Source organism: Schistocerca nitens, unplaced genomic scaffold (genome assembly GCF_023898315.1).
Source record: "Schistocerca nitens isolate TAMUIC-IGC-003100 unplaced genomic scaffold, iqSchNite1.1 HiC_scaffold_228, whole genome shotgun sequence".
NCBI lineage: Eukaryota > Metazoa > Arthropoda > Insecta > Orthoptera > Acrididae > Schistocerca > Schistocerca nitens.
The window spans coordinates 85,345-103,500 of NW_026045769.1; the positions used below are offsets into that span (position 1 = coordinate 85,345).

General features: G+C 54.3%; 42 non-coding genes across 42 annotated transcripts; 8 read left to right on the plus strand and 34 right to left on the minus strand.

The window, feature by feature from the left end:
- Positions 1-186: 186 nt before the first annotated feature.
- Trnae-uuc (transfer RNA glutamic acid (anticodon UUC)) lies at positions 187-258 on the minus strand. The gene has a single exon. It is a non-coding gene; the product is annotated as a tRNA-Glu (tRNA).
- Positions 259-563: 305 nt separating this feature from the next.
- Positions 564-636, minus strand: Trnam-cau (transfer RNA methionine (anticodon CAU)). Its single transcript has one exon. It is a non-coding gene; the product is annotated as a tRNA-Met (tRNA).
- Positions 637-1,018: 382 nt separating this feature from the next.
- Trnag-gcc (transfer RNA glycine (anticodon GCC)) lies at positions 1,019-1,089 on the minus strand. The gene has a single exon. It is a non-coding gene; the product is annotated as a tRNA-Gly (tRNA).
- A 347-nt stretch (positions 1,090-1,436) lies between these two features.
- Positions 1,437-1,508, plus strand: Trnag-ucc (transfer RNA glycine (anticodon UCC)). The gene has a single exon. It is a non-coding gene; the product is annotated as a tRNA-Gly (tRNA).
- Positions 1,509-2,105: 597 nt separating this feature from the next.
- Positions 2,106-2,179, minus strand: Trnai-aau (transfer RNA isoleucine (anticodon AAU)). Its single transcript has one exon. It is a non-coding gene; the product is annotated as a tRNA-Ile (tRNA).
- A 198-nt stretch (positions 2,180-2,377) lies between these two features.
- On the minus strand, positions 2,378-2,449 carry Trnae-uuc (transfer RNA glutamic acid (anticodon UUC)). Its single transcript has one exon. It is a non-coding gene; the product is annotated as a tRNA-Glu (tRNA).
- Positions 2,450-2,754: 305 nt separating this feature from the next.
- On the minus strand, positions 2,755-2,827 carry Trnam-cau (transfer RNA methionine (anticodon CAU)). The gene has a single exon. It is a non-coding gene; the product is annotated as a tRNA-Met (tRNA).
- A 382-nt stretch (positions 2,828-3,209) lies between these two features.
- Positions 3,210-3,280, minus strand: Trnag-gcc (transfer RNA glycine (anticodon GCC)). Its single transcript has one exon. It is a non-coding gene; the product is annotated as a tRNA-Gly (tRNA).
- A 347-nt stretch (positions 3,281-3,627) lies between these two features.
- Positions 3,628-3,699, plus strand: Trnag-ucc (transfer RNA glycine (anticodon UCC)). Its single transcript has one exon. It is a non-coding gene; the product is annotated as a tRNA-Gly (tRNA).
- A 597-nt stretch (positions 3,700-4,296) lies between these two features.
- On the minus strand, positions 4,297-4,370 carry Trnai-aau (transfer RNA isoleucine (anticodon AAU)). Its single transcript has one exon. It is a non-coding gene; the product is annotated as a tRNA-Ile (tRNA).
- A 198-nt stretch (positions 4,371-4,568) lies between these two features.
- Trnae-uuc (transfer RNA glutamic acid (anticodon UUC)) lies at positions 4,569-4,640 on the minus strand. The gene has a single exon. It is a non-coding gene; the product is annotated as a tRNA-Glu (tRNA).
- Positions 4,641-4,945: 305 nt separating this feature from the next.
- Positions 4,946-5,018, minus strand: Trnam-cau (transfer RNA methionine (anticodon CAU)). The gene has a single exon. It is a non-coding gene; the product is annotated as a tRNA-Met (tRNA).
- A 382-nt stretch (positions 5,019-5,400) lies between these two features.
- On the minus strand, positions 5,401-5,471 carry Trnag-gcc (transfer RNA glycine (anticodon GCC)). The gene has a single exon. It is a non-coding gene; the product is annotated as a tRNA-Gly (tRNA).
- A 347-nt stretch (positions 5,472-5,818) lies between these two features.
- Trnag-ucc (transfer RNA glycine (anticodon UCC)) lies at positions 5,819-5,890 on the plus strand. Its single transcript has one exon. It is a non-coding gene; the product is annotated as a tRNA-Gly (tRNA).
- Positions 5,891-6,487: 597 nt separating this feature from the next.
- Positions 6,488-6,561, minus strand: Trnai-aau (transfer RNA isoleucine (anticodon AAU)). The gene has a single exon. It is a non-coding gene; the product is annotated as a tRNA-Ile (tRNA).
- A 198-nt stretch (positions 6,562-6,759) lies between these two features.
- Positions 6,760-6,831, minus strand: Trnae-uuc (transfer RNA glutamic acid (anticodon UUC)). Its single transcript has one exon. It is a non-coding gene; the product is annotated as a tRNA-Glu (tRNA).
- A 305-nt stretch (positions 6,832-7,136) lies between these two features.
- Positions 7,137-7,209, minus strand: Trnam-cau (transfer RNA methionine (anticodon CAU)). The gene has a single exon. It is a non-coding gene; the product is annotated as a tRNA-Met (tRNA).
- A 382-nt stretch (positions 7,210-7,591) lies between these two features.
- Trnag-gcc (transfer RNA glycine (anticodon GCC)) lies at positions 7,592-7,662 on the minus strand. The gene has a single exon. It is a non-coding gene; the product is annotated as a tRNA-Gly (tRNA).
- Positions 7,663-8,009: 347 nt separating this feature from the next.
- Positions 8,010-8,081, plus strand: Trnag-ucc (transfer RNA glycine (anticodon UCC)). Its single transcript has one exon. It is a non-coding gene; the product is annotated as a tRNA-Gly (tRNA).
- A 587-nt stretch (positions 8,082-8,668) lies between these two features.
- On the minus strand, positions 8,669-8,742 carry Trnai-aau (transfer RNA isoleucine (anticodon AAU)). The gene has a single exon. It is a non-coding gene; the product is annotated as a tRNA-Ile (tRNA).
- A 198-nt stretch (positions 8,743-8,940) lies between these two features.
- Trnae-uuc (transfer RNA glutamic acid (anticodon UUC)) lies at positions 8,941-9,012 on the minus strand. Its single transcript has one exon. It is a non-coding gene; the product is annotated as a tRNA-Glu (tRNA).
- Positions 9,013-9,317: 305 nt separating this feature from the next.
- Positions 9,318-9,390, minus strand: Trnam-cau (transfer RNA methionine (anticodon CAU)). Its single transcript has one exon. It is a non-coding gene; the product is annotated as a tRNA-Met (tRNA).
- Positions 9,391-9,772: 382 nt separating this feature from the next.
- Positions 9,773-9,843, minus strand: Trnag-gcc (transfer RNA glycine (anticodon GCC)). The gene has a single exon. It is a non-coding gene; the product is annotated as a tRNA-Gly (tRNA).
- A 347-nt stretch (positions 9,844-10,190) lies between these two features.
- Positions 10,191-10,262, plus strand: Trnag-ucc (transfer RNA glycine (anticodon UCC)). Its single transcript has one exon. It is a non-coding gene; the product is annotated as a tRNA-Gly (tRNA).
- Positions 10,263-10,849: 587 nt separating this feature from the next.
- Positions 10,850-10,923, minus strand: Trnai-aau (transfer RNA isoleucine (anticodon AAU)). Its single transcript has one exon. It is a non-coding gene; the product is annotated as a tRNA-Ile (tRNA).
- Positions 10,924-11,121: 198 nt separating this feature from the next.
- Positions 11,122-11,193, minus strand: Trnae-uuc (transfer RNA glutamic acid (anticodon UUC)). The gene has a single exon. It is a non-coding gene; the product is annotated as a tRNA-Glu (tRNA).
- Positions 11,194-11,498: 305 nt separating this feature from the next.
- Trnam-cau (transfer RNA methionine (anticodon CAU)) lies at positions 11,499-11,571 on the minus strand. The gene has a single exon. It is a non-coding gene; the product is annotated as a tRNA-Met (tRNA).
- A 382-nt stretch (positions 11,572-11,953) lies between these two features.
- Trnag-gcc (transfer RNA glycine (anticodon GCC)) lies at positions 11,954-12,024 on the minus strand. The gene has a single exon. It is a non-coding gene; the product is annotated as a tRNA-Gly (tRNA).
- A 347-nt stretch (positions 12,025-12,371) lies between these two features.
- Trnag-ucc (transfer RNA glycine (anticodon UCC)) lies at positions 12,372-12,443 on the plus strand. The gene has a single exon. It is a non-coding gene; the product is annotated as a tRNA-Gly (tRNA).
- A 597-nt stretch (positions 12,444-13,040) lies between these two features.
- On the minus strand, positions 13,041-13,114 carry Trnai-aau (transfer RNA isoleucine (anticodon AAU)). Its single transcript has one exon. It is a non-coding gene; the product is annotated as a tRNA-Ile (tRNA).
- Positions 13,115-13,312: 198 nt separating this feature from the next.
- Trnae-uuc (transfer RNA glutamic acid (anticodon UUC)) lies at positions 13,313-13,384 on the minus strand. The gene has a single exon. It is a non-coding gene; the product is annotated as a tRNA-Glu (tRNA).
- A 305-nt stretch (positions 13,385-13,689) lies between these two features.
- On the minus strand, positions 13,690-13,762 carry Trnam-cau (transfer RNA methionine (anticodon CAU)). Its single transcript has one exon. It is a non-coding gene; the product is annotated as a tRNA-Met (tRNA).
- Positions 13,763-14,144: 382 nt separating this feature from the next.
- On the minus strand, positions 14,145-14,215 carry Trnag-gcc (transfer RNA glycine (anticodon GCC)). Its single transcript has one exon. It is a non-coding gene; the product is annotated as a tRNA-Gly (tRNA).
- Positions 14,216-14,562: 347 nt separating this feature from the next.
- On the plus strand, positions 14,563-14,634 carry Trnag-ucc (transfer RNA glycine (anticodon UCC)). Its single transcript has one exon. It is a non-coding gene; the product is annotated as a tRNA-Gly (tRNA).
- Positions 14,635-15,221: 587 nt separating this feature from the next.
- On the minus strand, positions 15,222-15,295 carry Trnai-aau (transfer RNA isoleucine (anticodon AAU)). Its single transcript has one exon. It is a non-coding gene; the product is annotated as a tRNA-Ile (tRNA).
- A 198-nt stretch (positions 15,296-15,493) lies between these two features.
- Positions 15,494-15,565, minus strand: Trnae-uuc (transfer RNA glutamic acid (anticodon UUC)). The gene has a single exon. It is a non-coding gene; the product is annotated as a tRNA-Glu (tRNA).
- A 305-nt stretch (positions 15,566-15,870) lies between these two features.
- Positions 15,871-15,943, minus strand: Trnam-cau (transfer RNA methionine (anticodon CAU)). The gene has a single exon. It is a non-coding gene; the product is annotated as a tRNA-Met (tRNA).
- Positions 15,944-16,325: 382 nt separating this feature from the next.
- On the minus strand, positions 16,326-16,396 carry Trnag-gcc (transfer RNA glycine (anticodon GCC)). The gene has a single exon. It is a non-coding gene; the product is annotated as a tRNA-Gly (tRNA).
- Positions 16,397-16,743: 347 nt separating this feature from the next.
- Trnag-ucc (transfer RNA glycine (anticodon UCC)) lies at positions 16,744-16,815 on the plus strand. Its single transcript has one exon. It is a non-coding gene; the product is annotated as a tRNA-Gly (tRNA).
- A 587-nt stretch (positions 16,816-17,402) lies between these two features.
- Positions 17,403-17,476, minus strand: Trnai-aau (transfer RNA isoleucine (anticodon AAU)). The gene has a single exon. It is a non-coding gene; the product is annotated as a tRNA-Ile (tRNA).
- Positions 17,477-17,674: 198 nt separating this feature from the next.
- Positions 17,675-17,746, minus strand: Trnae-uuc (transfer RNA glutamic acid (anticodon UUC)). The gene has a single exon. It is a non-coding gene; the product is annotated as a tRNA-Glu (tRNA).
- Positions 17,747-18,051: 305 nt separating this feature from the next.
- Positions 18,052-18,124, minus strand: Trnam-cau (transfer RNA methionine (anticodon CAU)). The gene has a single exon. It is a non-coding gene; the product is annotated as a tRNA-Met (tRNA).
- Positions 18,125-18,156: the final 32 nt, after the last annotated feature.

The following is an 18,156-nucleotide window of genomic DNA, read 5'->3' on the forward strand; positions in this document are numbered from 1 at the left end:
GTTGCTCAGCCCTGCGCTGGAAACGTATGGCATGAAGCCGTACACCATTTCTATGGTCGTCGGACGTCTGCTTCCCTCGTCTATATTCTGCTGACGGTCACGAAACAGTAGCTATATTGCGAGCAGGACGGGAAACGGCAGCTCGGTCAGCTCAAACTTGTCACGGTTCGTGTGGAAAAAATTCCGTTCCGGTACCGGGAATCGAACCCGGGCCTCCTGGGTGAAAGCCAGGTATCCTAGCCAGTAGACCACACCGGATGTGGGGGTGTCTCCGCCGGTTCGGACGGTCGCTTGTCGCATTTCGTGTCGTGTCCCGCGTCGGCGCCCTTCTCTCTTTGCGAGCGTCTTTGCGCATACTGACTGGCAAGGCGCGCACCTCAAACGTCTCAGAGCAATGCTTTTGGCTTCATGCTGTGCTGGGAGAAGAGGGAAAGGGAAGCTGTAAGTAGCAGTAACAGGAAGTAAACATTTTCCCGCTGAAGCGTTGAAACCGTTGTGGATAACAAACAAGAAATAAGTTAGTGCCCTAGCAACAGCATCACCATCAGTCACAGAAAATTAAATGCCCCGGGTGAGGATCGAACTCACGACCTTAAGATTATGAGACTTACGCGCTGCCTACTGCGCTACCGAGGCACGGGTGGAACCGCTTTTCCTGGAAACTGGGTAAGTACCATACCCAATGTTAGACGTAAAGACACTGTACTTCCTGGATAACGTGTTCTGTTGCTAGACGTGCATTGCCGGCCCAGTTGATTGCGGTGTTGCTGCAGCTTTTGCAAACGATAGGCAGCACTCCTTGTCGTTAACGTTCAGTGCGTCGGAGGCACCTGGACATAGCAAATTGTGAGGCCAGGCCGACGCTAGTCTGTAGAACATGATGCGAGCGTCCTAGTGGGGACCCGCGAGTGCTGCGTTCTCGGTTCTTCTCAAGGGAATCCAGCTATACATTCTTGTGGATCGTGCATCTCAAGAGCACAAGCAGCACGGCAGCATTATCGCGGGAACAGCAAAACGATGCATCGGCCGGGAATCGAACCCGGGCCGCCCGCGTGGCAGGCGAGCATTCTACCACTGAACCACCGATGCTCGGGCCAGTAGTAACTTCACGCTGCTTGCCGAGCAGATGTCTCAAGGGAAAGTGGGACTGCCGTCAAGCGCCGTAGCATTCTGTCGAGAAGATGCTGCAGACGCTGAATCCTGCACTGCACTGCTAAAAAATGCCGCCAGAACGCGGTCCTCTGCGTACTCTTGCATCGCCGGCGCCGGCACCGACTCTTGCCAAAGGATGCGAAATGTGCGCGGATACGCCGTCCGAATGCGGCTGGATGTTCTCCCCTAGCCTACCTCGAAATGCGCCTGCCAGGTACGATCACCTTCGGCCGCTGCCGACAGGCGGGAAGCCGACACAGCGCGGCGTCGGGGCGCTTCCTTGTGCGGTGGTGGTGTAATGGTCAGCATAGTTGCCTTCCAAGCAGTTGATCCGGGTTCGATTCCCGGCCACCGCAACAGGCTTTTTAATTTCGCGTATGAGTACTTTCGCCACGCGCCCTTAAATTAATGTTTTTTTCCCCCTTCTTACTCGCTGCAGACCAGCCTATAGTGTGTCTCGACTTGTCTCGACTTTGCTCAGCTGACGCGAGAGCTGACGCTCTCAAATCGGCCTATATCAAAACGACAAGCACGAGAAACGACTGAGAGAGGTAAGGAGAGGCGAGGCGATGGGCACACAGCACTCCCCCATCCTTTCACGGTGGCGTGTCCATGACCGAATCGGGTTGTAGCTCCGAAAACAAAGGAGAAAGAAAAAATAGGAAGTAAAACTGCCAACAGTACCCTGTGTCCCCATGCGCTCACCCGCCCAAGTACTGACAAGGGCCAAAGTTGTTACAAATCGGCAATCGGACATTTTCTTTCATCTTGTCTTTATCGGTTGAGAACCAGTGTATTCAACATATTATGGCCATTGCCGAGTGAATGCTGTAGCGCTTCCCGACAAGTCGGGTTCGGATCCTCCGTCAACTTCCACGCAGGGTGATGATCTTTTGGTCATCACACTCGCCTGCTGAAATCGGCGCTGCCTTTTCGTAGTAGTAAAAGACTAGTGGCCCGTGGGGGGATCGAACCCACGACCTTCGCGTTATTAGCACGACGCTCTAACCAACTGAGCTAACGGGCCTCGGCAGATGCAGTTGCTCAGCCCTGCGCTGGAAACGTATGGCATGAAGCCGTACACCATTTCTATGGTCGTCGGACGTCTGCTTCCCTCGTCTATATTCTGCTGACGGTCACGAAACAGTAGCTATATTGCGAGCAGGACGGGAAACGGCAGCTCGGTCAGCTCAAACTTGTCACGGTTCGTGTGGAAAAAATTCCGTTCCGGTACCGGGAATCGAACCCGGGCCTCCTGGGTGAAAGCCAGGTATCCTAGCCAGTAGACCACACCGGATGTGGGGGTGTCTCCGCCGGTTCGGACGGTCGCTTGTCGCATTTCGTGTCGTGTCCCGCGTCGGCGCCCTTCTCTCTTTGCGAGCGTCTTTGCGCATACTGACTGGCAAGGCGCGCACCTCAAACGTCTCAGAGCAATGCTTTTGGCTTCATGCTGTGCTGGGAGAAGAGGGAAAGGGAAGCTGTAAGTAGCAGTAACAGGAAGTAAACATTTTCCCGCTGAAGCGTTGAAACCGTTGTGGATAACAAACAAGAAATAAGTTAGTGCCCTAGCAACAGCATCACCATCAGTCACAGAAAATTAAATGCCCCGGGTGAGGATCGAACTCACGACCTTAAGATTATGAGACTTACGCGCTGCCTACTGCGCTACCGAGGCACGGGTGGAACCGCTTTTCCTGGAAACTGGGTAAGTACCATACCCAATGTTAGACGTAAAGACACTGTACTTCCTGGATAACGTGTTCTGTTGCTAGACGTGCATTGCCGGCCCAGTTGATTGCGGTGTTGCTGCAGCTTTTGCAAACGATAGGCAGCACTCCTTGTCGTTAACGTTCAGTGCGTCGGAGGCACCTGGACATAGCAAATTGTGAGGCCAGGCCGACGCTAGTCTGTAGAACATGATGCGAGCGTCCTAGTGGGGACCCGCGAGTGCTGCGTTCTCGGTTCTTCTCAAGGGAATCCAGCTATACATTCTTGTGGATCGTGCATCTCAAGAGCACAAGCAGCACGGCAGCATTATCGCGGGAACAGCAAAACGATGCATCGGCCGGGAATCGAACCCGGGCCGCCCGCGTGGCAGGCGAGCATTCTACCACTGAACCACCGATGCTCGGGCCAGTAGTAACTTCACGCTGCTTGCCGAGCAGATGTCTCAAGGGAAAGTGGGACTGCCGTCAAGCGCCGTAGCATTCTGTCGAGAAGATGCTGCAGACGCTGAATCCTGCACTGCACTGCTAAAAAATGCCGCCAGAACGCGGTCCTCTGCGTACTCTTGCATCGCCGGCGCCGGCACCGACTCTTGCCAAAGGATGCGAAATGTGCGCGGATACGCCGTCCGAATGCGGCTGGATGTTCTCCCCTAGCCTACCTCGAAATGCGCCTGCCAGGTACGATCACCTTCGGCCGCTGCCGACAGGCGGGAAGCCGACACAGCGCGGCGTCGGGGCGCTTCCTTGTGCGGTGGTGGTGTAATGGTCAGCATAGTTGCCTTCCAAGCAGTTGATCCGGGTTCGATTCCCGGCCACCGCAACAGGCTTTTTAATTTCGCGTATGAGTACTTTCGCCACGCGCCCTTAAATTAATGTTTTTTTCCCCCTTCTTACTCGCTGCAGACCAGCCTATAGTGTGTCTCGACTTGTCTCGACTTTGCTCAGCTGACGCGAGAGCTGACGCTCTCAAATCGGCCTATATCAAAACGACAAGCACGAGAAACGACTGAGAGAGGTAAGGAGAGGCGAGGCGATGGGCACACAGCACTCCCCCATCCTTTCACGGTGGCGTGTCCATGACCGAATCGGGTTGTAGCTCCGAAAACAAAGGAGAAAGAAAAAATAGGAAGTAAAACTGCCAACAGTACCCTGTGTCCCCATGCGCTCACCCGCCCAAGTACTGACAAGGGCCAAAGTTGTTACAAATCGGCAATCGGACATTTTCTTTCATCTTGTCTTTATCGGTTGAGAACCAGTGTATTCAACATATTATGGCCATTGCCGAGTGAATGCTGTAGCGCTTCCCGACAAGTCGGGTTCGGATCCTCCGTCAACTTCCACGCAGGGTGATGATCTTTTGGTCATCACACTCGCCTGCTGAAATCGGCGCTGCCTTTTCGTAGTAGTAAAAGACTAGTGGCCCGTGGGGGGATCGAACCCACGACCTTCGCGTTATTAGCACGACGCTCTAACCAACTGAGCTAACGGGCCTCGGCAGATGCAGTTGCTCAGCCCTGCGCTGGAAACGTATGGCATGAAGCCGTACACCATTTCTATGGTCGTCGGACGTCTGCTTCCCTCGTCTATATTCTGCTGACGGTCACGAAACAGTAGCTATATTGCGAGCAGGACGGGAAACGGCAGCTCGGTCAGCTCAAACTTGTCACGGTTCGTGTGGAAAAAATTCCGTTCCGGTACCGGGAATCGAACCCGGGCCTCCTGGGTGAAAGCCAGGTATCCTAGCCAGTAGACCACACCGGATGTGGGGGTGTCTCCGCCGGTTCGGACGGTCGCTTGTCGCATTTCGTGTCGTGTCCCGCGTCGGCGCCCTTCTCTCTTTGCGAGCGTCTTTGCGCATACTGACTGGCAAGGCGCGCACCTCAAACGTCTCAGAGCAATGCTTTTGGCTTCATGCTGTGCTGGGAGAAGAGGGAAAGGGAAGCTGTAAGTAGCAGTAACAGGAAGTAAACATTTTCCCGCTGAAGCGTTGAAACCGTTGTGGATAACAAACAAGAAATAAGTTAGTGCCCTAGCAACAGCATCACCATCAGTCACAGAAAATTAAATGCCCCGGGTGAGGATCGAACTCACGACCTTAAGATTATGAGACTTACGCGCTGCCTACTGCGCTACCGAGGCACGGGTGGAACCGCTTTTCCTGGAAACTGGGTAAGTACCATACCCAATGTTAGACGTAAAGACACTGTACTTCCTGGATAACGTGTTCTGTTGCTAGACGTGCATTGCCGGCCCAGTTGATTGCGGTGTTGCTGCAGCTTTTGCAAACGATAGGCAGCACTCCTTGTCGTTAACGTTCAGTGCGTCGGAGGCACCTGGACATAGCAAATTGTGAGGCCAGGCCGACGCTAGTCTGTAGAACATGATGCGAGCGTCCTAGTGGGGACCCGCGAGTGCTGCGTTCTCGGTTCTTCTCAAGGGAATCCAGCTATACATTCTTGTGGATCGTGCATCTCAAGAGCACAAGCAGCACGGCAGCATTATCGCGGGAACAGCAAAACGATGCATCGGCCGGGAATCGAACCCGGGCCGCCCGCGTGGCAGGCGAGCATTCTACCACTGAACCACCGATGCTCGGGCCAGTAGTAACTTCACGCTGCTTGCCGAGCAGATGTCTCAAGGGAAAGTGGGACTGCCGTCAAGCGCCGTAGCATTCTGTCGAGAAGATGCTGCAGACGCTGAATCCTGCACTGCACTGCTAAAAAATGCCGCCAGAACGCGGTCCTCTGCGTACTCTTGCATCGCCGGCGCCGGCACCGACTCTTGCCAAAGGATGCGAAATGTGCGCGGATACGCCGTCCGAATGCGGCTGGATGTTCTCCCCTAGCCTACCTCGAAATGCGCCTGCCAGGTACGATCACCTTCGGCCGCTGCCGACAGGCGGGAAGCCGACACAGCGCGGCGTCGGGGCGCTTCCTTGTGCGGTGGTGGTGTAATGGTCAGCATAGTTGCCTTCCAAGCAGTTGATCCGGGTTCGATTCCCGGCCACCGCAACAGGCTTTTTAATTTCGCGTATGAGTACTTTCGCCACGCGCCCTTAAATTAATGTTTTTTTCCCCCTTCTTACTCGCTGCAGACCAGCCTATAGTGTGTCTCGACTTGTCTCGACTTTGCTCAGCTGACGCGAGAGCTGACGCTCTCAAATCGGCCTATATCAAAACGACAAGCACGAGAAACGACTGAGAGAGGTAAGGAGAGGCGAGGCGATGGGCACACAGCACTCCCCCATCCTTTCACGGTGGCGTGTCCATGACCGAATCGGGTTGTAGCTCCGAAAACAAAGGAGAAAGAAAAAATAGGAAGTAAAACTGCCAACAGTACCCTGTGTCCCCATGCGCTCACCCGCCCAAGTACTGACAAGGGCCAAAGTTGTTACAAATCGGCAATCGGACATTTTCTTTCATCTTGTCTTTATCGGTTGAGAACCAGTGTATTCAACATATTATGGCCATTGCCGAGTGAATGCTGTAGCGCTTCCCGACAAGTCGGGTTCGGATCCTCCGTCAACTTCCACGCAGGGTGATGATCTTTTGGTCATCACACTCGCCTGCTGAAATCGGCGCTGCCTTTTCGTAGTAGTAAAAGACTAGTGGCCCGTGGGGGGATCGAACCCACGACCTTCGCGTTATTAGCACGACGCTCTAACCAACTGAGCTAACGGGCCTCGGCAGATGCAGTTGCTCAGCCCTGCGCTGGAAACGTATGGCATGAAGCCGTACACCATTTCTATGGTCGTCGGACGTCTGCTTCCCTCGTCTATATTCTGCTGACGGTCACGAAACAGTAGCTATATTGCGAGCAGGACGGGAAACGGCAGCTCGGTCAGCTCAAACTTGTCACGGTTCGTGTGGAAAAAATTCCGTTCCGGTACCGGGAATCGAACCCGGGCCTCCTGGGTGAAAGCCAGGTATCCTAGCCACTAGACCACACCGGATGTGGGGGTGTCTCCGCCGGTTCGGACGGTCGCTTGTCGCATTTCGTGTCGTGTCCCGCGTCGGCGCCCTTCTCTCTTTGCGAGCGTCTTTGCGCATACTGACTGGCAAGGCGCGCACCTCAAACGTCTCAGAGCAATGCTTTTGGCTTCATGCTGTGCTGGGAGAAGAGGGAAAGGGAAGCTGTAAGTAGCAGTAACAGGAAGTAAACATTTTCCCGCTGAAGCGTTGAAACCGTTGTGGATAACAAACAAGAAATAAGTTAGTGCCCTAGCAACAGCATCACCATCAGTCACAGAAAATTAAATGCCCCGGGTGAGGATCGAACTCACGACCTTAAGATTATGAGACTTACGCGCTGCCTACTGCGCTACCGAGGCACGGGTGGAACCGCTTTTCCTGGAAACTGGGTAAGTACCATACCCAATGTTAGACGTAAAGACACTGTACTTCCTGGATAACGTGTTCTGTTGCTAGACGTGCATTGCCGGCCCAGTTGATTGCGGTGTTGCTGCAGCTTTTGCAAACGATAGGCAGCACTCCTTGTCGTTAACGTTCAGTGCGTCGGAGGCACCTGGACATAGCAAATTGTGAGGCCAGGCCGACGCTAGTCTGTAGAACATGATGCGAGCGTCCTAGTGGGGACCCGCGAGTGCTGCGTTCTCGGTTCTTCTCAAGGGAATCCAGCTATACATTCTTGTGGATCGTGCATCTCAAGAGCACAAGCAGCACGGCAGCATTATCGCGGGAACAGCAAAACGATGCATCGGCCGGGAATCGAACCCGGGCCGCCCGCGTGGCAGGCGAGCATTCTACCACTGAACCACCGATGCTCGGGCCAGTAGTAACTTCACGCTGCTTGCCGAGCAGATGTCTCAAGGGAAAGTGGGACTGCCGTCAAGCGCCGTAGCATTCTGTCGAGAAGATGCTGCAGACGCTGAATCCTGCACTGCACTGCTAAAAAATGCCGCCAGAACGCGGTCCTCTGCGTACTCTTGCATCGCCGGCGCCGGCACCGACTCTTGCCAAAGGATGCGAAATGTGCGCGGATACGCCGTCCGAATGCGGCTGGATGTTCTCCCCTAGCCTACCTCGAAATGCGCCTGCCAGGTACGATCACCTTCGGCCGCTGCCGACAGGCGGGAAGCCGACACAGCGCGGCGTCGGGGCGCTTCCTTGTGCGGTGGTGGTGTAATGGTCAGCATAGTTGCCTTCCAAGCAGTTGATCCGGGTTCGATTCCCGGCCACCGCAACAGGCTTTTTAATTTCGCGTATGAGTACTTTCGCCACGCGCCCTTAAATTAATGTTTTTTTCCCCCTTCTTACTCGCTGCAGACCAGCCTATAGTGTGTCTCGACTTGTCTCGACTGACGCGAGAGCTGACGCTCTCAAATCGGCCTATATCAAAACGACAAGCACGAGAAACGACTGAGAGAGGTAAGGAGAGGCGAGGCGATGGGCACACAGCACTCCCCCATCCTTTCACGGTGGCGTGTCCATGACCGAATCGGGTTGTAGCTCCGAAAACAAAGGAGAAAGAAAAAATAGGAAGTAAAACTGCCAACAGTACCCTGTGTCCCCATGCGCTCACCCGCCCAAGTACTGACAAGGGCCAAAGTTGTTACAAATCGGCAATCGGACATTTTCTTTCATCTTGTCTTTATCGGTTGAGAACCAGTGTATTCAACATATTATGGCCATTGCCGAGTGAATGCTGTAGCGCTTCCCGACAAGTCGGGTTCGGATCCTCCGTCAACTTCCACGCAGGGTGATGATCTTTTGGTCATCACACTCGCCTGCTGAAATCGGCGCTGCCTTTTCGTAGTAGTAAAAGACTAGTGGCCCGTGGGGGGATCGAACCCACGACCTTCGCGTTATTAGCACGACGCTCTAACCAACTGAGCTAACGGGCCTCGGCAGATGCAGTTGCTCAGCCCTGCGCTGGAAACGTATGGCATGAAGCCGTACACCATTTCTATGGTCGTCGGACGTCTGCTTCCCTCGTCTATATTCTGCTGACGGTCACGAAACAGTAGCTATATTGCGAGCAGGACGGGAAACGGCAGCTCGGTCAGCTCAAACTTGTCACGGTTCGTGTGGAAAAAATTCCGTTCCGGTACCGGGAATCGAACCCGGGCCTCCTGGGTGAAAGCCAGGTATCCTAGCCAGTAGACCACACCGGATGTGGGGGTGTCTCCGCCGGTTCGGACGGTCGCTTGTCGCATTTCGTGTCGTGTCCCGCGTCGGCGCCCTTCTCTCTTTGCGAGCGTCTTTGCGCATACTGACTGGCAAGGCGCGCACCTCAAACGTCTCAGAGCAATGCTTTTGGCTTCATGCTGTGCTGGGAGAAGAGGGAAAGGGAAGCTGTAAGTAGCAGTAACAGGAAGTAAACATTTTCCCGCTGAAGCGTTGAAACCGTTGTGGATAACAAACAAGAAATAAGTTAGTGCCCTAGCAACAGCATCACCATCAGTCACAGAAAATTAAATGCCCCGGGTGAGGATCGAACTCACGACCTTAAGATTATGAGACTTACGCGCTGCCTACTGCGCTACCGAGGCACGGGTGGAACCGCTTTTCCTGGAAACTGGGTAAGTACCATACCCAATGTTAGACGTAAAGACACTGTACTTCCTGGATAACGTGTTCTGTTGCTAGACGTGCATTGCCGGCCCAGTTGATTGCGGTGTTGCTGCAGCTTTTGCAAACGATAGGCAGCACTCCTTGTCGTTAACGTTCAGTGCGTCGGAGGCACCTGGACATAGCAAATTGTGAGGCCAGGCCGACGCTAGTCTGTAGAACATGATGCGAGCGTCCTAGTGGGGACCCGCGAGTGCTGCGTTCTCGGTTCTTCTCAAGGGAATCCAGCTATACATTCTTGTGGATCGTGCATCTCAAGAGCACAAGCAGCACGGCAGCATTATCGCGGGAACAGCAAAACGATGCATCGGCCGGGAATCGAACCCGGGCCGCCCGCGTGGCAGGCGAGCATTCTACCACTGAACCACCGATGCTCGGGCCAGTAGTAACTTCACGCTGCTTGCCGAGCAGATGTCTCAAGGGAAAGTGGGACTGCCGTCAAGCGCCGTAGCATTCTGTCGAGAAGATGCTGCAGACGCTGAATCCTGCACTGCACTGCTAAAAAATGCCGCCAGAACGCGGTCCTCTGCGTACTCTTGCATCGCCGGCGCCGGCACCGACTCTTGCCAAAGGATGCGAAATGTGCGCGGATACGCCGTCCGAATGCGGCTGGATGTTCTCCCCTAGCCTACCTCGAAATGCGCCTGCCAGGTACGATCACCTTCGGCCGCTGCCGACAGGCGGGAAGCCGACACAGCGCGGCGTCGGGGCGCTTCCTTGTGCGGTGGTGGTGTAATGGTCAGCATAGTTGCCTTCCAAGCAGTTGATCCGGGTTCGATTCCCGGCCACCGCAACAGGCTTTTTAATTTCGCGTATGAGTACTTTCGCCACGCGCCCTTAAATTAATGTTTTTTTCCCCCTTCTTACTCGCTGCAGACCAGCCTATAGTGTGTCTCGACTTGTCTCGACTGACGCGAGAGCTGACGCTCTCAAATCGGCCTATATCAAAACGACAAGCACGAGAAACGACTGAGAGAGGTAAGGAGAGGCGAGGCGATGGGCACACAGCACTCCCCCATCCTTTCACGGTGGCGTGTCCATGACCGAATCGGGTTGTAGCTCCGAAAACAAAGGAGAAAGAAAAAATAGGAAGTAAAACTGCCAACAGTACCCTGTGTCCCCATGCGCTCACCCGCCCAAGTACTGACAAGGGCCAAAGTTGTTACAAATCGGCAATCGGACATTTTCTTTCATCTTGTCTTTATCGGTTGAGAACCAGTGTATTCAACATATTATGGCCATTGCCGAGTGAATGCTGTAGCGCTTCCCGACAAGTCGGGTTCGGATCCTCCGTCAACTTCCACGCAGGGTGATGATCTTTTGGTCATCACACTCGCCTGCTGAAATCGGCGCTGCCTTTTCGTAGTAGTAAAAGACTAGTGGCCCGTGGGGGGATCGAACCCACGACCTTCGCGTTATTAGCACGACGCTCTAACCAACTGAGCTAACGGGCCTCGGCAGATGCAGTTGCTCAGCCCTGCGCTGGAAACGTATGGCATGAAGCCGTACACCATTTCTATGGTCGTCGGACGTCTGCTTCCCTCGTCTATATTCTGCTGACGGTCACGAAACAGTAGCTATATTGCGAGCAGGACGGGAAACGGCAGCTCGGTCAGCTCAAACTTGTCACGGTTCGTGTGGAAAAAATTCCGTTCCGGTACCGGGAATCGAACCCGGGCCTCCTGGGTGAAAGCCAGGTATCCTAGCCAGTAGACCACACCGGATGTGGGGGTGTCTCCGCCGGTTCGGACGGTCGCTTGTCGCATTTCGTGTCGTGTCCCGCGTCGGCGCCCTTCTCTCTTTGCGAGCGTCTTTGCGCATACTGACTGGCAAGGCGCGCACCTCAAACGTCTCAGAGCAATGCTTTTGGCTTCATGCTGTGCTGGGAGAAGAGGGAAAGGGAAGCTGTAAGTAGCAGTAACAGGAAGTAAACATTTTCCCGCTGAAGCGTTGAAACCGTTGTGGATAACAAACAAGAAATAAGTTAGTGCCCTAGCAACAGCATCACCATCAGTCACAGAAAATTAAATGCCCCGGGTGAGGATCGAACTCACGACCTTAAGATTATGAGACTTACGCGCTGCCTACTGCGCTACCGAGGCACGGGTGGAACCGCTTTTCCTGGAAACTGGGTAAGTACCATACCCAATGTTAGACGTAAAGACACTGTACTTCCTGGATAACGTGTTCTGTTGCTAGACGTGCATTGCCGGCCCAGTTGATTGCGGTGTTGCTGCAGCTTTTGCAAACGATAGGCAGCACTCCTTGTCGTTAACGTTCAGTGCGTCGGAGGCACCTGGACATAGCAAATTGTGAGGCCAGGCCGACGCTAGTCTGTAGAACATGATGCGAGCGTCCTAGTGGGGACCCGCGAGTGCTGCGTTCTCGGTTCTTCTCAAGGGAATCCAGCTATACATTCTTGTGGATCGTGCATCTCAAGAGCACAAGCAGCACGGCAGCATTATCGCGGGAACAGCAAAACGATGCATCGGCCGGGAATCGAACCCGGGCCGCCCGCGTGGCAGGCGAGCATTCTACCACTGAACCACCGATGCTCGGGCCAGTAGTAACTTCACGCTGCTTGCCGAGCAGATGTCTCAAGGGAAAGTGGGACTGCCGTCAAGCGCCGTAGCATTCTGTCGAGAAGATGCTGCAGACGCTGAATCCTGCACTGCACTGCTAAAAAATGCCGCCAGAACGCGGTCCTCTGCGTACTCTTGCATCGCCGGCGCCGGCACCGACTCTTGCCAAAGGATGCGAAATGTGCGCGGATACGCCGTCCGAATGCGGCTGGATGTTCTCCCCTAGCCTACCTCGAAATGCGCCTGCCAGGTACGATCACCTTCGGCCGCTGCCGACAGGCGGGAAGCCGACACAGCGCGGCGTCGGGGCGCTTCCTTGTGCGGTGGTGGTGTAATGGTCAGCATAGTTGCCTTCCAAGCAGTTGATCCGGGTTCGATTCCCGGCCACCGCAACAGGCTTTTTAATTTCGCGTATGAGTACTTTCGCCACGCGCCCTTAAATTAATGTTTTTTTCCCCCTTCTTACTCGCTGCAGACCAGCCTATAGTGTGTCTCGACTTGTCTCGACTTTGCTCAGCTGACGCGAGAGCTGACGCTCTCAAATCGGCCTATATCAAAACGACAAGCACGAGAAACGACTGAGAGAGGTAAGGAGAGGCGAGGCGATGGGCACACAGCACTCCCCCATCCTTTCACGGTGGCGTGTCCATGACCGAATCGGGTTGTAGCTCCGAAAACAAAGGAGAAAGAAAAAATAGGAAGTAAAACTGCCAACAGTACCCTGTGTCCCCATGCGCTCACCCGCCCAAGTACTGACAAGGGCCAAAGTTGTTACAAATCGGCAATCGGACATTTTCTTTCATCTTGTCTTTATCGGTTGAGAACCAGTGTATTCAACATATTATGGCCATTGCCGAGTGAATGCTGTAGCGCTTCCCGACAAGTCGGGTTCGGATCCTCCGTCAACTTCCACGCAGGGTGATGATCTTTTGGTCATCACACTCGCCTGCTGAAATCGGCGCTGCCTTTTCGTAGTAGTAAAAGACTAGTGGCCCGTGGGGGGATCGAACCCACGACCTTCGCGTTATTAGCACGACGCTCTAACCAACTGAGCTAACGGGCCTCGGCAGATGCAGTTGCTCAGCCCTGCGCTGGAAACGTATGGCATGAAGCCGTACACCATTTCTATGGTCGTCGGACGTCTGCTTCCCTCGTCTATATTCTGCTGACGGTCACGAAACAGTAGCTATATTGCGAGCAGGACGGGAAACGGCAGCTCGGTCAGCTCAAACTTGTCACGGTTCGTGTGGAAAAAATTCCGTTCCGGTACCGGGAATCGAACCCGGGCCTCCTGGGTGAAAGCCAGGTATCCTAGCCAGTAGACCACACCGGATGTGGGGGTGTCTCCGCCGGTTCGGACGGTCGCTTGTCGCATTTCGTGTCGTGTCCCGCGTCGGCGCCCTTCTCTCTTTGCGAGCGTCTTTGCGCATACTGACTGGCAAGGCGCGCACCTCAAACGTCTCAGAGCAATGCTTTTGGCTTCATGCTGTGCTGGGAGAAGAGGGAAAGGGAAGCTGTAAGTAGCAGTAACAGGAAGTAAACATTTTCCCGCTGAAGCGTTGAAACCGTTGTGGATAACAAACAAGAAATAAGTTAGTGCCCTAGCAACAGCATCACCATCAGTCACAGAAAATTAAATGCCCCGGGTGAGGATCGAACTCACGACCTTAAGATTATGAGACTTACGCGCTGCCTACTGCGCTACCGAGGCACGGGTGGAACCGCTTTTCCTGGAAACTGGGTAAGTACCATACCCAATGTTAGACGTAAAGACACTGTACTTCCTGGATAACGTGTTCTGTTGCTAGACGTGCATTGCCGGCCCAGTTGATTGCGGTGTTGCTGCAGCTTTTGCAAACGATAGGCAGCACTCCTTGTCGTTAACGTTCAGTGCGTCGGAGGCACCTGGACATAGCAAATTGTGAGGCCAGGCCGACGCTAGTCTGTAGAACATGATGCGAGCGTCCTAGTGGGGACCCGCGAGTGCTGCGTTCTCGGTTCTTCTCAAGGGAATCCAGCTATACATTCTTGTGGATCGTGCATCTCAAGAGCACAAGCAGCACGGCAGCATTATCGCGGGAACAGCAAAACGATGCATCGGCCGGGAATCGAACCCGGGCCGCCCGCGTGGCAGGCGAGCATTCTACCACTGAACCACCGATGCTCGGGCCAGTAGTAACTTCACGCTGCTTGCCGAGCAGATGTCTCAAGGGAAAGTGGGACTGCCGTCAAGCGCCGTAGCATTCTGTCGAGAAGATGCTGCAGACGCTGAATCCTGCACTGCACTGCTAAAAAATGCCGCCAGAACGCGGTCCTCTGCGTACTCTTGCATCGCCGGCGCCGGCACCGACTCTTGCCAAAGGATGCGAAATGTGCGCGGATACGCCGTCCGAATGCGGCTGGATGTTCTCCCCTAGCCTACCTCGAAATGCGCCTGCCAGGTACGATCACCTTCGGCCGCTGCCGACAGGCGGGAAGCCGACACAGCGCGGCGTCGGGGCGCTTCCTTGTGCGGTGGTGGTGTAATGGTCAGCATAGTTGCCTTCCAAGCAGTTGATCCGGGTTCGATTCCCGGCCACCGCAACAGGCTTTTTAATTTCGCGTATGAGTACTTTCGCCACGCGCCCTTAAATTAATGTTTTTTTCCCCCTTCTTACTCGCTGCAGACCAGCCTATAGTGTGTCTCGACTTGTCTCGACTGACGCGAGAGCTGACGCTCTCAAATCGGCCTATATCAAAACGACAAGCACGAGAAACGACTGAGAGAGGTAAGGAGAGGCGAGGCGATGGGCACACAGCACTCCCCCATCCTTTCACGGTGGCGTGTCCATGACCGAATCGGGTTGTAGCTCCGAAAACAAAGGAGAAAGAAAAAATAGGAAGTAAAACTGCCAACAGTACCCTGTGTCCCCATGCGCTCACCCGCCCAAGTACTGACAAGGGCCAAAGTTGTTACAAATCGGCAATCGGACATTTTCTTTCATCTTGTCTTTATCGGTTGAGAACCAGTGTATTCAACATATTATGGCCATTGCCGAGTGAATGCTGTAGCGCTTCCCGACAAGTCGGGTTCGGATCCTCCGTCAACTTCCACGCAGGGTGATGATCTTTTGGTCATCACACTCGCCTGCTGAAATCGGCGCTGCCTTTTCGTAGTAGTAAAAGACTAGTGGCCCGTGGGGGGATCGAACCCACGACCTTCGCGTTATTAGCACGACGCTCTAACCAACTGAGCTAACGGGCCTCGGCAGATGCAGTTGCTCAGCCCTGCGCTGGAAACGTATGGCATGAAGCCGTACACCATTTCTATGGTCGTCGGACGTCTGCTTCCCTCGTCTATATTCTGCTGACGGTCACGAAACAGTAGCTATATTGCGAGCAGGACGGGAAACGGCAGCTCGGTCAGCTCAAACTTGTCACGGTTCGTGTGGAAAAAATTCCGTTCCGGTACCGGGAATCGAACCCGGGCCTCCTGGGTGAAAGCCAGGTATCCTAGCCACTAGACCACACCGGATGTGGGGGTGTCTCCGCCGGTTCGGACGGTCGCTTGTCGCATTTCGTGTCGTGTCCCGCGTCGGCGCCCTTCTCTCTTTGCGAGCGTCTTTGCGCATACTGACTGGCAAGGCGCGCACCTCAAACGTCTCAGAGCAATGCTTTTGGCTTCATGCTGTGCTGGGAGAAGAGGGAAAGGGAAGCTGTAAGTAGCAGTAACAGGAAGTAAACATTTTCCCGCTGAAGCGTTGAAACCGTTGTGGATAACAAACAAGAAATAAGTTAGTGCCCTAGCAACAGCATCACCATCAGTCACAGAAAATTAAATGCCCCGGGTGAGGATCGAACTCACGACCTTAAGATTATGAGACTTACGCGCTGCCTACTGCGCTACCGAGGCACGGGTGGAACCGCTTTTCCTGGAAACTGGGTAAGTACCATACCCAATGTTAGACGTAAAGACACTGTACTTCCTGGATAACGTGTTCTGTTGCTAGACGTGCATTGCCGGCCCAGTTGATTGCGGTGTTGCTGCAGCTTTTGCAAACGATAGGCAGCACTCCTTGTCGTTAACGTTCAGTGCGTCGGAGGCACCTGGACATAGCAAATTGTGAGGCCAGGCCGACGCTAGTCTGTAGAACATGATGCGAGCGTCCTAGTGGGGACCCGCGAGTGCTGCGTTCTCGGTTCTTCTCAAGGGAATCCAGCTATACATTCTTGTGGATCGTGCATCTCAAGAGCACAAGCAGCACGGCAGCATTATCGCGGGAACAGCAAAACGATGCATCGGCCGGGAATCGAACCCGGGCCGCCCGCGTGGCAGGCGAGCATTCTACCACTGAACCACCGATGCTCGGGCCAGTTGTAACTTCACGCTGCTTGCCGAGCAGATGTCTCAAGGGAAAGTGGGACTGCCGTCAAGCGCCGTAGCATTCTGTCGAGAAGATGCTGCAGACGCTGAATCCTGCACTGCACTGCTAAAAAATGCCGCCAGAACGCGGTCCTCTGCGTACTCTTGCATCGCCGGCGCCGGCACCGACTCTTGCCAAAGGATGCGAAATGTGCGCGGATACGCCGTCCGAATGCGGCTGGATGTTCTCCCCTAGCCTACCTCGAAATGCGCCTGCCAGGTACGATCACCTTCGGCCGCTGCCGACAGGCGGGAAGCCGACACAGCGCGGCGTCGGGGCGCTTCCTTGTGCGGTGGTGGTGTAATGGTCAGCATAGTTGCCTTCCAAGCAGTTGATCCGGGTTCGATTCCCGGCCACCGCAACAGGCTTTTTAATTTCGCGTATGAGTACTTTCGCCACGCGCCCTTAAATTAATGTTTTTTTCCCCCTTCTTACTCGCTGCAGACCAGCCTATAGTGTGTCTCGACTTGTCTCGACTGACGCGAGAGCTGACGCTCTCAAATCGGCCTATATCAAAACGACAAGCACGAGAAACGACTGAGAGAGGTAAGGAGAGGCGAGGCGATGGGCACACAGCACTCCCCCATCCTTTCACGGTGGCGTGTCCATGACCGAATCGGGTTGTAGCTCCGAAAACAAAGGAGAAAGAAAAAATAGGAAGTAAAACTGCCAACAGTACCCTGTGTCCCCATGCGCTCACCCGCCCAAGTACTGACAAGGGCCAAAGTTGTTACAAATCGGCAATCGGACATTTTCTTTCATCTTGTCTTTATCGGTTGAGAACCAGTGTATTCAACATATTATGGCCATTGCCGAGTGAATGCTGTAGCGCTTCCCGACAAGTCGGGTTCGGATCCTCCGTCAACTTCCACGCAGGGTGATGATCTTTTGGTCATCACACTCGCCTGCTGAAATCGGCGCTGCCTTTTCGTAGTAGTAAAAGACTAGTGGCCCGTGGGGGGATCGAACCCACGACCTTCGCGTTATTAGCACGACGCTCTAACCAACTGAGCTAACGGGCCTCGGCAGATGCAGTTGCTCAGCCCTGCGCTGGAAACGTATGGCATGAAGCCGTACACCATTTCTATGGTCGTCGGACGTCTGCTTCCCTCGTCTATATTCTGCTGACGGTCACGAAACAGTAGCTATATTGCGAGCAGGACGGGAAACGGCAGCTCGGTCAGCTCAAACTTGTCACGGTTCGTGTGGAAAAAATTCCGTTCCGGTACCGGGAATCGAACCCGGGCCTCCTGGGTGAAAGCCAGGTATCCTAGCCACTAGACCACACCGGATGTGGGGGTGTCTCCGCCGGTTCGGACGGTCGCTTGTCGCATTTCGTGTCGTGTCCCGCGTCGGCGCCCTTCTCTCTTTGCGAGCGTCTTTGCGCATACTGACTGGCAAGGCGCGCACCTCAAACGTCTCAGAGCAATGCTTTTGGCTTCATGCTGTGCTGGGAGAAGAGGGAAAGGGAAGCTGTAAGTAGCAGTAACAGGAAGTAAACATTTTCCCGCTGAAGCGTTGAAACCGTTGTGGATAACAAACAAGAAATAAGTTAGTGCCCTAGCAACAGCATCACCATCAGTCACAGAAAATTAAATGCCCCGGGTGAGGATCGAACTCACGACCTTAAGATTATGAGACTTACGCGCTGCCTACTGCGCTACCGAGGCACGGGTGGAACCGCTTTTCCTGGAAACTGGGT